This window comes from Anastrepha obliqua, chromosome 5, assembly GCF_027943255.1.
Source record: "Anastrepha obliqua isolate idAnaObli1 chromosome 5, idAnaObli1_1.0, whole genome shotgun sequence".
In the NCBI taxonomy this organism is placed as follows: Eukaryota; Metazoa; Arthropoda; class Insecta; order Diptera; family Tephritidae; genus Anastrepha; species Anastrepha obliqua.
The window spans coordinates 11963790-11976752 of NC_072896.1; the positions used below are offsets into that span (position 1 = coordinate 11963790).

The 12963-nt window shown below is 39.6% G+C and overlaps 1 protein-coding gene and 1 long non-coding RNA gene across 2 annotated transcripts in view; both read right to left on the reverse strand.

Moving 5' to 3' along the window:
- LOC129248632 (transmembrane protease serine 9) overlaps window positions 1-12963 on the reverse strand; it is a 41831-nt gene that overhangs the window by 25848 nt on the left and 3020 nt on the right. The window lies entirely within an intron of this gene.
- LOC129248633 (uncharacterized) lies at window positions 5213-6791 on the reverse strand. Its single transcript, XR_008582633.1, has 4 exons — window positions 6076-6791; window positions 5712-5937; window positions 5473-5659; window positions 5213-5407 (listed from the first exon to the last, which is right to left on the reverse strand). It is a non-coding gene; the product is annotated as an uncharacterized LOC129248633 (long non-coding RNA).

Genomic DNA, 12963 nt, shown 5'->3' on the forward strand with positions numbered 1-12963 from the left:
ATTTATTGCACACTCTTTTTTTTGGTGGAAACAAGATAATTACAAAAAAAATCAAAAAGGGTCAACGACTCCGTCTGTCCGCAAACAGACAATACAAGTGCGCGCGGTATTTTCAAGTAGATCAACCCTCTAACAGCGCGTTGTTGGGAATTTTCATTTTTTTTCTTATTCCTTTTACTTGTACATTCCCGCTGTGAAGTTGAGTACACAACTACACAAACAACGCCGCAGTAAATTGAAATCGATCCCAGCGCACTTTTTGCACAGGTGTATACATACCGCTGATTATTGTGTGGGTGGCGAAATTCTCGTATATAAATTTAAATATATTATCCTTTTTGGTCAATAAATATATACAGACATACATAATATACATAATATACTGTTATTTTAATCTCGGTGGTGCATTTTTGGGCTTGGGTCTCGCTGTGAATTCGTCTCCATTTCGCGAAGGAGCATCTTTTTTTTGTTTAATACCGCGTAAGTTTTTGTATCCCATACCTACAATATGGATACGTATATTCGTTTAGTCGACGCCGTGACGGAATTCGAATCCGATTTTAATGGCACTCCGTCAAGTGACCATTCGAAGTTTTCACTCCGGATCCAACAGGAGGAGTTGAAAGCAATGTGGGAAAAAGCCAAAGCCGCGTACGACCACTTGCTTTCAACAGAAAGTCCTTCTCCTAAGGATCTTGCCGCGATAAAGAAGAGAAATAAAATATGTTACCATACATATTTGCGCGGCATGTCGACGATGGCTGACCTCTCTGCGAGGCTGGAAAAGGCAGACCGGGAAGGCGAAGAGCTTGCAGTACGCGAACTTAACATTCACCTTCCACCGTGCGATACGGACATTTTCAAAGGTGACTACGTATCTTGGCCAACATTCCGCGATATGTTCACGGCCATATACATTTTAAATAAACGCCTCACCCCGGTCGAAAAGCTGTTCCACCTCAACCAAAAAACGCAGGGTGAAGCCAGAGACATTGTCAGGAAATGCCCGCTCACTAATGACGGGTTTGCTACAGCGTGGAAAAATCTCTGCGAAAGATACGAAAACAAACGGATTCTGGTGAACACGCAGCTGAAGATCCTGTTTAACCTACAGACAATCGAAACTGAATGTGGCAGTTCGATAAAAAAACTCCAAAGAGACATTAACAATTGCATTTCCTCATTACAGAACCACCATATAGATATTTCAAACTGGGATGCAATTATTACTTATTTATGCTCCACGAAATTGCCAGAAAGTACTCTATCGCTTTGGGAACAAACGATAGAGAACAAATCTGAAATTTCAAAGTGGACAGATATGGACAAATTCCTTTCCAACAGGTTTCAGACACTTGAAACAGTGTCAGGCTTAAAAGGGATTAAAGCCTACAAAGCGCCCAAGGCGCAAAGCTTACAGCACCATACGGAAACTACACCAAAAAGGATGGGTAACTTTCAGGTAAGTGTCGCCAAACATATGTGCAAATTATGTGTCACTGACGACCACAAATTGCAAAGTTGCCCGAAGTTCCGGAAATTAAAGGTCACCGATCGCATCGCGTGCGTTAAGAGCAACAACTGTTGCTTGAACTGCCTGTCGTCAGGACATACGGTGTCGAGATGTACGAGCTCATATAACTGCAGCACATGTCACTCAAGACACAACACGCTCCTGCACATTACAGCAGTTCAACCAAAGGCAGCAGCTCTTAAAGAAAGCAGAGATCCCGCTGATGACCTGCCCTCAACATCCAAGGAGGCCCTAAAACGCCTCGACTCTAATAGGCCAACGGATAGCAGAATCAATAATTTTAAATCGTGCTATTCCAATACGGACAAAGGGGTTCTACTAGGAACAGCCATGGTGAATATATTCCACAACAATGTAAATTTCGCAGCACGAGCTCTGATCGATTCTGGTTCTGAGTGTTCGTTCATCACTGAACGCCTCAAACGTAGAATCAACCTGCCATCTAAACGCTTGCATGCCCAAGTCTCGGGCATCAACAATTCGATATCTGCGCAGGTAAGACAAGCGTGCTCTTTACAACTGCGGTCGCCTATCGACCCTTTTGTAAAAATAAATACAATTGCGCTAGTTTTGCCGCAATTAACTGGAAATCTGCCGACTTGCCTAGTAAGCGCAATGACAAGGCAAGCATTTCCAGATCTCACTTTGGCGGATAAGAGGTTCTTCGTCAATGAACCAGTGGACCTGGTCCTTGGTGGAGACATTTATCCCCAAATTATTTTAAGCGGCTTGAAGAAAAATGTACTAAGTACACTTCTTGCCCAAGAGACTGTATTCGGGTGGATACTAACTGGTCAAGCCGAAACGGTCAACCCACCCAAAACAAAAACAGTTTCTCTTTTCGGTTTTTTCGTGTGAATAAAGGCTGTATAAAAAGTGCGTAATGAATTTTATAATTAATTCTGTGTGTTATAGGTTCCGTTGTTGGGCAATCAACATCAAAAGCGGCTGTGCGTTGTAAGCAGGATTTGCCGAAGCGATCATCATGGAGCGAGGGCGAAATATGGTCGAGCCGAAACAGTCAGCCCACCAAACAAAATAGTTTTCTTTTTAGCGAAGTCACATTGGACAAGCAACTAGCTGCCTTTTGGGAATTAGAAGACATCCCAAAAAAGGAAAGACAGACTGAAGATGACTTGTATTGCGAGGAATTATATCGGACCACTACGCAGCGCAACCAAGATGGAAAGTATGTCGTCACCTTACCCTTCAAACGGGATTTTCCATCAACCATCAAGCTGGGACCGTCACTCAAGAGCGCCTGCTCTCAATTCTTCCGGAATGAGACGCGTCTCGCGAAAAATCCGTCCCTGCAAAAAGAATATAATAGAGTGGTGGCAGAATATGAAACGCTAGGTCATATGGAGAAAATCACTACCAACATACCTGCAGATGCAACTGACCACTACTTCCTGCCTCATCACGCCGTCATGAAGGAAGAGAGCACCTCCACCAAAGTACGCGTGGTATTTAACGCCTCATGTCCGACTGCCAATGGAATGAGCCTCAACGACGTCCTTCATCCAGGTCCGGTATTGCAAGCAGATATGACTGTCCTGATCCTCCGCTGGCGATTATACAAGTATGTCTTCAACAGCGATATTGAAAGGATGTACCGCCAGATAATGGTAAGCAATACACATACCAAATATCAGCGAATAGTTTTTCGCACTTGCCCGAAAGACCCAATCAGTCTATACGAATTAAAGACTGTTACTTTCGGCATAAATTGTGCTCCTTATCTTGCGATAAGGACATTACTTCAATTAGCTGATGATGTTGAAAATTCCTTTCCAACAGCATCAAACATACTTCGAAAATGCATGTATGTTGACGACGTTCTTGCCGGTGGTCATAGTATCGACTCTGCAATAACAGCCAGAGACGAAATTATGCAAGTTTTGCAGTCCGCTGGATTTCCATTGCGAAAATGGACTTCCAACTGCAACGATATTCTAAAGGGCATCCCAAAAGCCCATTTACTCAATGAAGATTTTTTAGATTTCGAAGACACTAGTTCGGTAAAGGCACTTGGCATAAGATGGAATGCTCATTACGACCATTTTTATTTTATGACAAAGCCAATAAAAAACCACGATGTTCTTACGAAAAGAGAAATCCTCTCGGCAATCGCCAAACTTTTTGATCCACTAGGGTGGCTCGCCCCAATAATAATTACCGCCAAGATTATTATGCAAAACATTTGGTTAGAAGGTACTGATTGGGACGACACCGTATCTGCGGTCACATTAGACCGCTGGCAGACATTTATGCAGAACTATGGGGAAATTGACAATATCCGCATACCTCGTTGGGTGCACTATTCACCAGCAGACGACGCCGAAAAGAGAAACTGTTTTTGTTTTGGGTGGGTTGACCGTTTCGGCTTGACCAGTTAGTATCCACCCGAATACAGTCTCTTGGGCAAGAAGTGTACTTAGTACATTTTTCTTCAAGCCGCTTAAAATAATTTGGGGATAAATGTCTCCACCAAGGACCAGGTCCACTGGTTCATTGACGAAGAACCTCTTATCCGCCAAAGTGAGATCTGGAAATGCTTGCCTTGTCATTGCGCTTACTAGGCAAGTCGGCAGATTTCCAGTTAATTGCGGCAAAACTAGCGCAATTGTATTTATTTTTACAAAAGGGTCGATAGGCGACCGCAGTTGTAAAGAGCACGCTTGTCTTACCTGCGCAGATATCGAATTGTTGATGCCCGAGACTTGGGCATGCAAGCGTTTAGATGGCAGGTTGATTCTACGTTTGAGGCGTTCAGTGATGAACGAACACTCAGAACCAGAATCGATCAGAGCTCGTGCTGCGAAATTTACATTGTTGTGGAATATATTCACCATGGCTGTTCCTAGTAGAACCCCTTTGTCCGTATTGGAATAGCACGATTTAAAATTATTGATTCTGCTATCCGTTGGCCTATTAGAGTCGAGGCGTTTTAGGGCCTCCTTGGATGTTGAGGGCAGGTCATCAGCGGGATCTCTGCTTTCTTTAAGAGCTGCTGCCTTTGGTTGAACTGCTGTAATGTGCAGGAGCGTGTTGTGTCTTGAGTGACATGTGCTGCAGTTATATGAGCTCGTACATCTCGACACCGTATGTCCTGACGACAGGCAGTTCAAGCAACAGTTGTTGCTTTTTTTTTTTTTTTTTTTTTTTTTAAATGTAATAAATTATATTTTCTACAGTAAATCTTAATTCTCTTTGCTTCGTTACTTAGTACCTATTTTTATGTGATCAACGTTGAAAAGTATAGATACATATATGTATATATATATATATATATATATCATATATGTATATATAAAATATATATGTATGCATGTAAGTATATTTGATGCAAAGTACACATAGGTATGCATATGTATAATTATGCAAGTCACCTTAAGTGTATACCTGCCCTTTATAGGTACAATTTATGGAACTTACTTGCATCGTTCGTAGGTTGTAGGGTTTGTTGTAGCTTCTTAGATTTGCTAGGGTATAACAAGGTGGTGATATCAATCACCTTCTAATAAAGGGTGAATCGCGAAGTGAAATTTGTTTCTACTAGGTAGGTATTGGAAGAACCAAACGCGCCGAAAAGATTCCTTAAATGAAAACTTTGACATTGTTAAAATAGTTGACGATTTTGAAGTAGTTTAAAATTTATTGCCCGAAAAAATGCAGGTGAAAGCAAATATTTCTTTTACATTTTTTCGGGCAATAAATTTTAAACTACTTCAAAATCGTCAACTATTTTAACAATGTCAAAGTTTTCATTTAAGGAATCTTTTCGGCGCGTTTTGGTTGTAGTTGTTTAGTTTGATGATGCGACGTGTCATACTCTCAATACTCTAAGTTAGATAGCACACGCGAATTTCTCTATTCAATGAAAGGAAAAATTAGAATAAATAAAATAAAAATAAAAACATAGCATTTGGTCATACCCTACGAATCGCGCATGCATGGGCGACCGCCTTTTGTGCCGCCCTAACTTGATGTTGATTTCTACCACCGAATGCACTTCTAGCTCCTTCATTTTATCCTTTACGAGTAAGCACCGCTTTGCCCAACATTCGTCCCACAAATTCGAATTTTTCTCTAGGTCAATTAAAGCTTGGATGACTCAAACATCTAAAAAGGCACATTTTTACTTTTACAGTCATACACGTATTAACATATTTACCTCTTAGCAGCGGCAACGAGGTGATTAAAGATATCCTTCCGGCTGGCGGCATCCCAGATAGCTTCAACATGGGATGGTCGTAGTCACATCAGCTTTTCTGTGCTTCAGCAAACTGCGCCTTGGCAGCATTCAAGTTGTACACATATGTTGATGATGCTTCTGATGGTGCAATTCCATTTTACGGCAGATGATTGTTTCCAAATTGATATTGATAATTCTTGCTAAACTGAACATATACGTATATATACATATATATTTTTTTTAAAAGATTTAATTCTTTTTAGACTTTTCAATCACAAATGTTCAATATTAATATCTACACTACTAGTACAAAATTAAAATTTCCACTTTATAATAAACTCACCTTTAATATAAATAAAAATTTAATTAAAATATAATATGTTGTTCCATGATGTTCCAAATGCGAGCTCCATACGTAAATTCTGATGGCGCTCCTTCTTTGCCGTGGTCCAAGGATTACTTGTGGGTGGCCCATCCACTAAATTGCCGTCACTGGTAACGCGTATATGTGGACTTTTTTTACATGCAACACCGAAATGCCAACAAATTACCACTTAACACTTGTGTAATTAATCTAAAGCCCGACCTGAAATTTTTTTTTTGCGCGACGATTTCTCACTGGGCACTACTCACTGGCACATTTGTCACTTATTTTTTTCACATATATAATATTAATTTTTATTTTTTCTTTTCACGACTTTTCATTTTGATCAGTATTTATTTAACTTTGTTATATTAAATTAAATGCAAAGTTTCTATTTTGGTTACTTTCACTACCACTAAATTCGTTTCATACAATAAATGCATGTGTAAACGACCGAAAATTACGCATATTACTTTTGTATTACCTTTGATGTGTGACTTGAAACCTTGTGCAAACGTGGTTTCAATCAAGCTGATTGTATGAATATAAATTCGGCAGCTGCCTCCATGGGCCTCAAATTCTCTTCACCTTTTTTGGCCACTCCGGTTACTTTAATGTCTAGATTTTCGCGCTTAACCTGATCGCGTGCATTGTTGAGCCACAACATATATGCGGCAACAGGACGCTCTGGTTTGCCAGACATTTAAACTTTTTTCAATTTTTTTAAACAAACACCTTGTTAACTTGTCACTTAAAAATTTTTTTACACGCACGTTAGCGTCACACGCCGTCTACACTTGAAAAGGAAATGGTGACGGCCATTAAGGAAATTAGTGATTAAGAAACAAAAACAAAAATACCCTACAGGAATGATATAAAAGGGTTCCACATTCCAGGGATAGTTTGCGTAAAGTAACGCAAACTATTAGTTTTTCTAACATCATGCACTTATGTATGCAAATGCTACGAAAAATTATATCTAAATATACATATATTATAATTTTTTTTCTTCTTTTGCTTATCATTCTGTTCTTATTGTAGCCAAAATATAATAAGAACAAAAGGAAAAAATATACCACGGCAGGACACCTTGTACTTGGTTACGATCCACACATAGCCAAGACACGATCCTCCTATGCGGCGAATATTGCAATGTCCATTAGTATGTACCCACCCCCTGGCGGTGAACATACATATTAAAATGACATTAATATGTGATTGTACTCAATTAGGTACATTTTTTGTTTTGGGTGGCAGGGTGTCTCATAGGGCTATGAAAATTCCTCATAGCCAAATAACAAAAAAACTAAAATGCCTTGTGTATATTTAGTTAACAAAATATATATATTAATTTATTTTTGTCTTCTCCTTCGCTGTGATCAGCACTGCACTGACCAGCCAAATGCACCACTACTAATACAATCCACAAAAGCTAATTAAGCAATTAAGCAACTATGTATAAAGCCGTGTACACACTACACATTTTCAGTTAAAAAAAAAAAAAAAAAAACAAATTAAATTCAATTTCCTTTTGTTTGTAAAACACAAAACAAAGGACTAAGTCTAGAGCGGAAACTAGGCCTTTTCGCCTAGACAAGCAGAGCGGAAACTAGGCCTTTCCGCCTGAACAAGCAGAGCGGAAACAAGGTCTTTTCGCCTCAATGAAGATAGGGGATTGGAGACGAGGCCTCTTCAACCCCAGCTGTAGCATGAACAGTGGCGTGCGCGTGGATCGGAAACCAGGCCTTTTCGACCACATGCGCAACCAACGATAATGCGCCAAAATAAAAGGACGGGCGACAATACACTGGCGACTAGGCCTCGCCAGGTATCACGGCCCTAAATGATTTGAACATAACGAATCAATAAATTTTAATATAATAAATTTTACCTTTTGTGTGCAATAATCCACGTACATAAAATTTCATATCTTTGCAGCATTTCAGACGGCACCAGCAGTCTCCGATGTCTCACCAATTTACCGAATGTTGGCTGACACCTCCGTCCTAAAAACATTCATTGCTTATCGCAAGGGGGCCGGCATGTTTAGGCCGCACCCTAATATTAAATATAAATTTTTAGCCACCCTAATGGTAACTGCGCCTACCGTTCCGACTGTTGCTAACCACCGTTTCCAGTCGCTGCAACGTGAAGGCCGTTAACCCTGGCATTTCCCCGCCGAACAGTTAAAACGTTTACCGTGTTAAACGTTGTTCGGCGAGGTTACTTTCTTTCTAATTTTACGACATATTACCTTGGATTATACCATCAGGAGCCACCAGACGTGTCAGCCAAGGTAATATGTCGTAAATTACTAATTATATTAACCTATGTAATTATATTAATATAACCTATGTAATTATATTAACCTATGTACAATAATACGTAGCAACGTATTGCACATCCATATGTATATCTATATATATATATATTGAAATAAACGTAAAAGAATATACACTGACACGCTGTGCTTTCCATTTTCATTTTTATAAAATATTTCATCGGAGCGACCGTGGAGGCCACATATAAAACCGCCCACTGCGTCGCATCCGATCGATATACACCTTGAAAAAAGCTGCATATGCGGACGATACAGCTGTAATGGCCAAAAATGAGCTTGCCTCCAGAGCTTATTCTCTACTGCAGTACAACCTCGACAAATCAAACCAAATCTGTTCTAGATTAGTTTCACGCTCATGCCCTCTAGTAATTTTGAATCTTTTGCCAAATACCTCGAGCTGGTCATGAAAAAAGACGCGGGTATTCAACTCGATAGAAGGCATCCATAACTTCTACATATATTCTTGAAGCGTAAACAACTGGGATTAACACTTCCCTCACCTTACTGGCCACTCAATCAAAGATCTGTATTACCACTGGATAACAAAATTTTGAGCAACAATCTAATACTTAAGCCATAAGGGCATATGGAAGCAAGACAGTTAGTGGGATGTATTCAATGAAATTATCAATATTAGTCATAAATATAATAATCGGCTTGCATCCATCCGAATTCTCGAGCCTCTAGTTTAATAAATAACACCAACTCACCGCGTAGGCTAAGAAAGTTTATACCCACTGATTTGCCACAAAGATTTCAAATCTGAGCTTCATTGGGAGCACTTACGCACACTGCTTTAAGCTTAACACAGATTTTATTTAATAAATGAAGTTATAAACAAAATATAAATATATAATATACATATGCGTGTGTATAAAAGTGATAGCTCATCTACAGTTCATTGACTCCTGCTGCCTATCACAATGCGCGTTGATTACTCACATAGGCGCACATGGATGGATTTTAATAGTCTTGTCACAACTCAAGTGTAATGCCTTTAAGTTATTTTATTTTTCGTATTCCTTGAGTTTTATATAGCCTAAAAATTTCATACGACCTTCGGTAATAAAAAGTAATTGCTCAGAATCAATCAATTTGGTTTCTTTTTATTGGACGGAGCAGCTAAAAGCTATAAAAAGTGTACATAACCAGAAATTTGAAATCCAATTACATTCGAGCAGTGATCGATATGAGCCAGCGAGCACAATTAGACAAGCACTTTGGCAATGTTTACAATTGGAAATGGTAACGAACTCAGGTACTGACAAGAGCAAAAGACGTGCCGCACGACAATGTCTAATAGCTTGAGCAGAGCGTAAAGCGTTTAAATAAAGTTAAGTCGTATGTACTTCTGTTCTTAGAAGTCTATTGCTGTTTGCTTATATTTTTTTCTCAGACCAAATGTACGCACGCGCCTTCATTCGCCGTTAGCCCAATTGTGTTTTCGATACATTTTTGTTGTATGAAAATTGTCACCCAACCATGTCAATGTAATCGTTTTAAAAGCTTTTGTAAGATTTGACAAATTGACAGGCCAATTGTTTGCCGAAGTAGTTACGTAAAAAAGGCATGCAGAATTTTAAATGAGGAATACCGTGTAAGAACTTATATGAAGAAGTGCTGGTTAAATGGTGAAATGTAAAAGGTGGTTGAACTGCTTATAGATTTGGTAGCAGTTGTAACAGTTGAAGAATGCTGCAGAAATAGCTTTCCTTAGTAACTATAAATGTATACTTTAAGTTAACAACGAACTCCCAGTAAGCAATGGCAGAGCCTGAAACCACTTATAGAAGTACTTCTAGCAAACCGCAGGTCTACTGCTCTTTCGTCTTATTCTTATGAGATGGCTCACTTGGTAGGATCTTATACCTTCATTTCTCAGAGAAGGACTTCAATATAGAATTCTCTAAGAAATATTCTTTCTTAAAAAATTTTACTATATTTGCTTCTTATGTAAGGGCTCACGAGAAGAATGTAATTTTATAGGTAATCTACTATTACTTTTAGAAATATACATAAAACAAATTTCAAAAAAAAGTTGTTAAGCACGAGGGCGGGTAATAAGTCCGTGGCTTTTTGTATTTCTGACCTCTTTACTGAAAAAGAAATACTGCTCCTGTCAACAGGCATCTGTCAGTTGACTCCTGTCAAAATTTTAACGTGCTGCGTTAGTTAGTTTGTGTTTTACAGCTACCTTTATCAGACTACCCAGTAATTTGAGGAGAAAATGGAAAAAACTAAATTTCGTGTGCTTATTAAGCCGATTCACCCTTAGAAACCCACTGTTTCGACTGTTGTTTGGTCTCTGGTGTGTGGTGATGAATCCACGTTTCGTCCACGGTTACAAAACGGCGCAAAAATTCCTCCATATTTCCATTAAACAACGCCAAACCTTCCTGTGAAGTTGTTCCACGATTGCGTTTGTGGTCGACTATGAATTACTGGGTAGTCTGATAAAGGTAGCTGTAAAACACAAACTAACTGACGCAGCAGTTCAAATTTTGACAGGAGTCAACTGACAGATGCCTGTTGACAGAAGCAGTATTTCTTTTTCATTAAAGAGGTCAGAAATACAAAAAGTCACGGACTTATTGACCCGCCCTCGTAATTTACGAAAGATTCTCATAAAATATAGCGTATTTTAATTGAACATCAAAGCTTATTTAAATGCCTTATTAAACCTTATCAAAAAAAGTGTTAACTTAAAATTATGGAAAGATTGTGTGACGCAATTGGAACTGGAAACTGCCTTAACTTTGATTATCCATTACGATATTGCAGAAGCGCATGCATCATCTCACATCTCGTGCAGGAACATTTGACAAAGAACAAAGTTATGCGCCTACGTCAGCTTCCATTTAGTGCTAATGTGGGTTCCTACAGCTTTTGGCTGTTCCTAAAATTAGAAATTCCACTCAAATGATATTGAAGTAGGGTTAAGCTACCTTCGGTTAGGCATCCGGATTTGTCCTTTTTTCGTCCTATTCGAGGATCCTTTTAAAAAGGTTATATCCATAAATCGATATAAAATTAAATTTTAGGAAGCTACTTGAAAACTCAAATCGTCAGCTATAAAAGAAATATATTAAATTCACGTCCAAAGTCGAAAAAGCCAGTCTGGTCAGGCCCGAGTGCCCAACGAAAGGGTAACCCAATACCACGCTCGCTATAAAGAACGCCCCAAAAACCGAGTTTACGAGAGGGAATAGCATTGAGTGCATATACTTCAAGTGAACTTTTTCGAAGGCATAAAACAACGCCGACGGGGAAATATGGCGAGAGGAAAGCTTGCAGAGAGCTTCGAATTTTCTCTAAGTTTGTATTTCTTACTAATAGGACTATGAATAAGTTCGTGCGGTTTTTTTTGAAATTTGAAACTTTATTGACGTAAAATGGTTACAAATTTAATATTCAAAGTATTGTCCATCGCTTACTACTACTTTTTCCCATCTTTCTGGCAATTTACGGATTCCCTTTGTAAAAAATTCGGTCGGTTTTGCCGCAATCCACGAATCGATCCATTTTTTGACTTCATCGTAATTACGGAAGTGCTGGTCAGCCAGGCCATGTTGCATCGATCGGAAGAGATAGTAATCGGATGGCGCAAGGTCTGGACTATACGGTGGGTGGGGTAGGACATCCCATTTGAGCGTTTCTAAGTATGTTTTGACCACTTGTGCAACATGTGGCCGAGCATTGTCATGTTGCAAAATAACTTTGTCGTGTCTATCGGCGTATTGCGGCCGTTTTTCTCGCAGTGCTCGGCTCAAACGCATCAATTGTCGTCGGTAGACATCCCCCGTAATCGTTTCATTCGGTTTCAGTAGCTCATAATACACAACACCCAGCTGGTCCCACCAGATACACAGCATAACCTTCAGGCCATGAATATTCTGCGCCGACGTCGATGTTGAAGCATGGCCAGGGTATCCATACGTTGCCCGACGTTTTGGATTGTCGTAATGGACCCACTTTTCATCGCCAGTCACAATTCGATGCAAAAAACCCTTTCTTTTGTGCCGTTGAAGCAGTTGTTCGCATGCCATAAAACGGCGTTCAACGTCTCTTGGCTTCAATTCATACGGCACCCAATGGCCTACCTTTCGGATCATTCCCATGGCTTTTAAACGTTTGGAAATGGTTGATTGATCAACTCCCAAAGTTTTTGCAACCTCTTCTTGCGTTTGAGCCGGATCTTGATCGAGCAATTCCTCCAATTCGGTATCCATGAACTTTGGCGGCGCACCCTCGCGTTCTTCGTCTTCCAAGCCAAAATCACCACTTTTAAAGCGTGCAAACCACTTCTGGCACGTTCGCTCAGCTAGAGCATGCTCACCATAAACTTCCACCAAGATACGATGACTTTCGGCTGCTTTTTTCTTCATATTAAAATAATGAAGAAGAATTCCCCGCAAAAACACATTATTTGGCACGAAATTCGACATTTTCAAGTGTGGTAAAAATATTGTTGTTTACGCTTCAAATAAAAAACTTATACTGACGTTTGTGCCTTACGACAGTAGCTC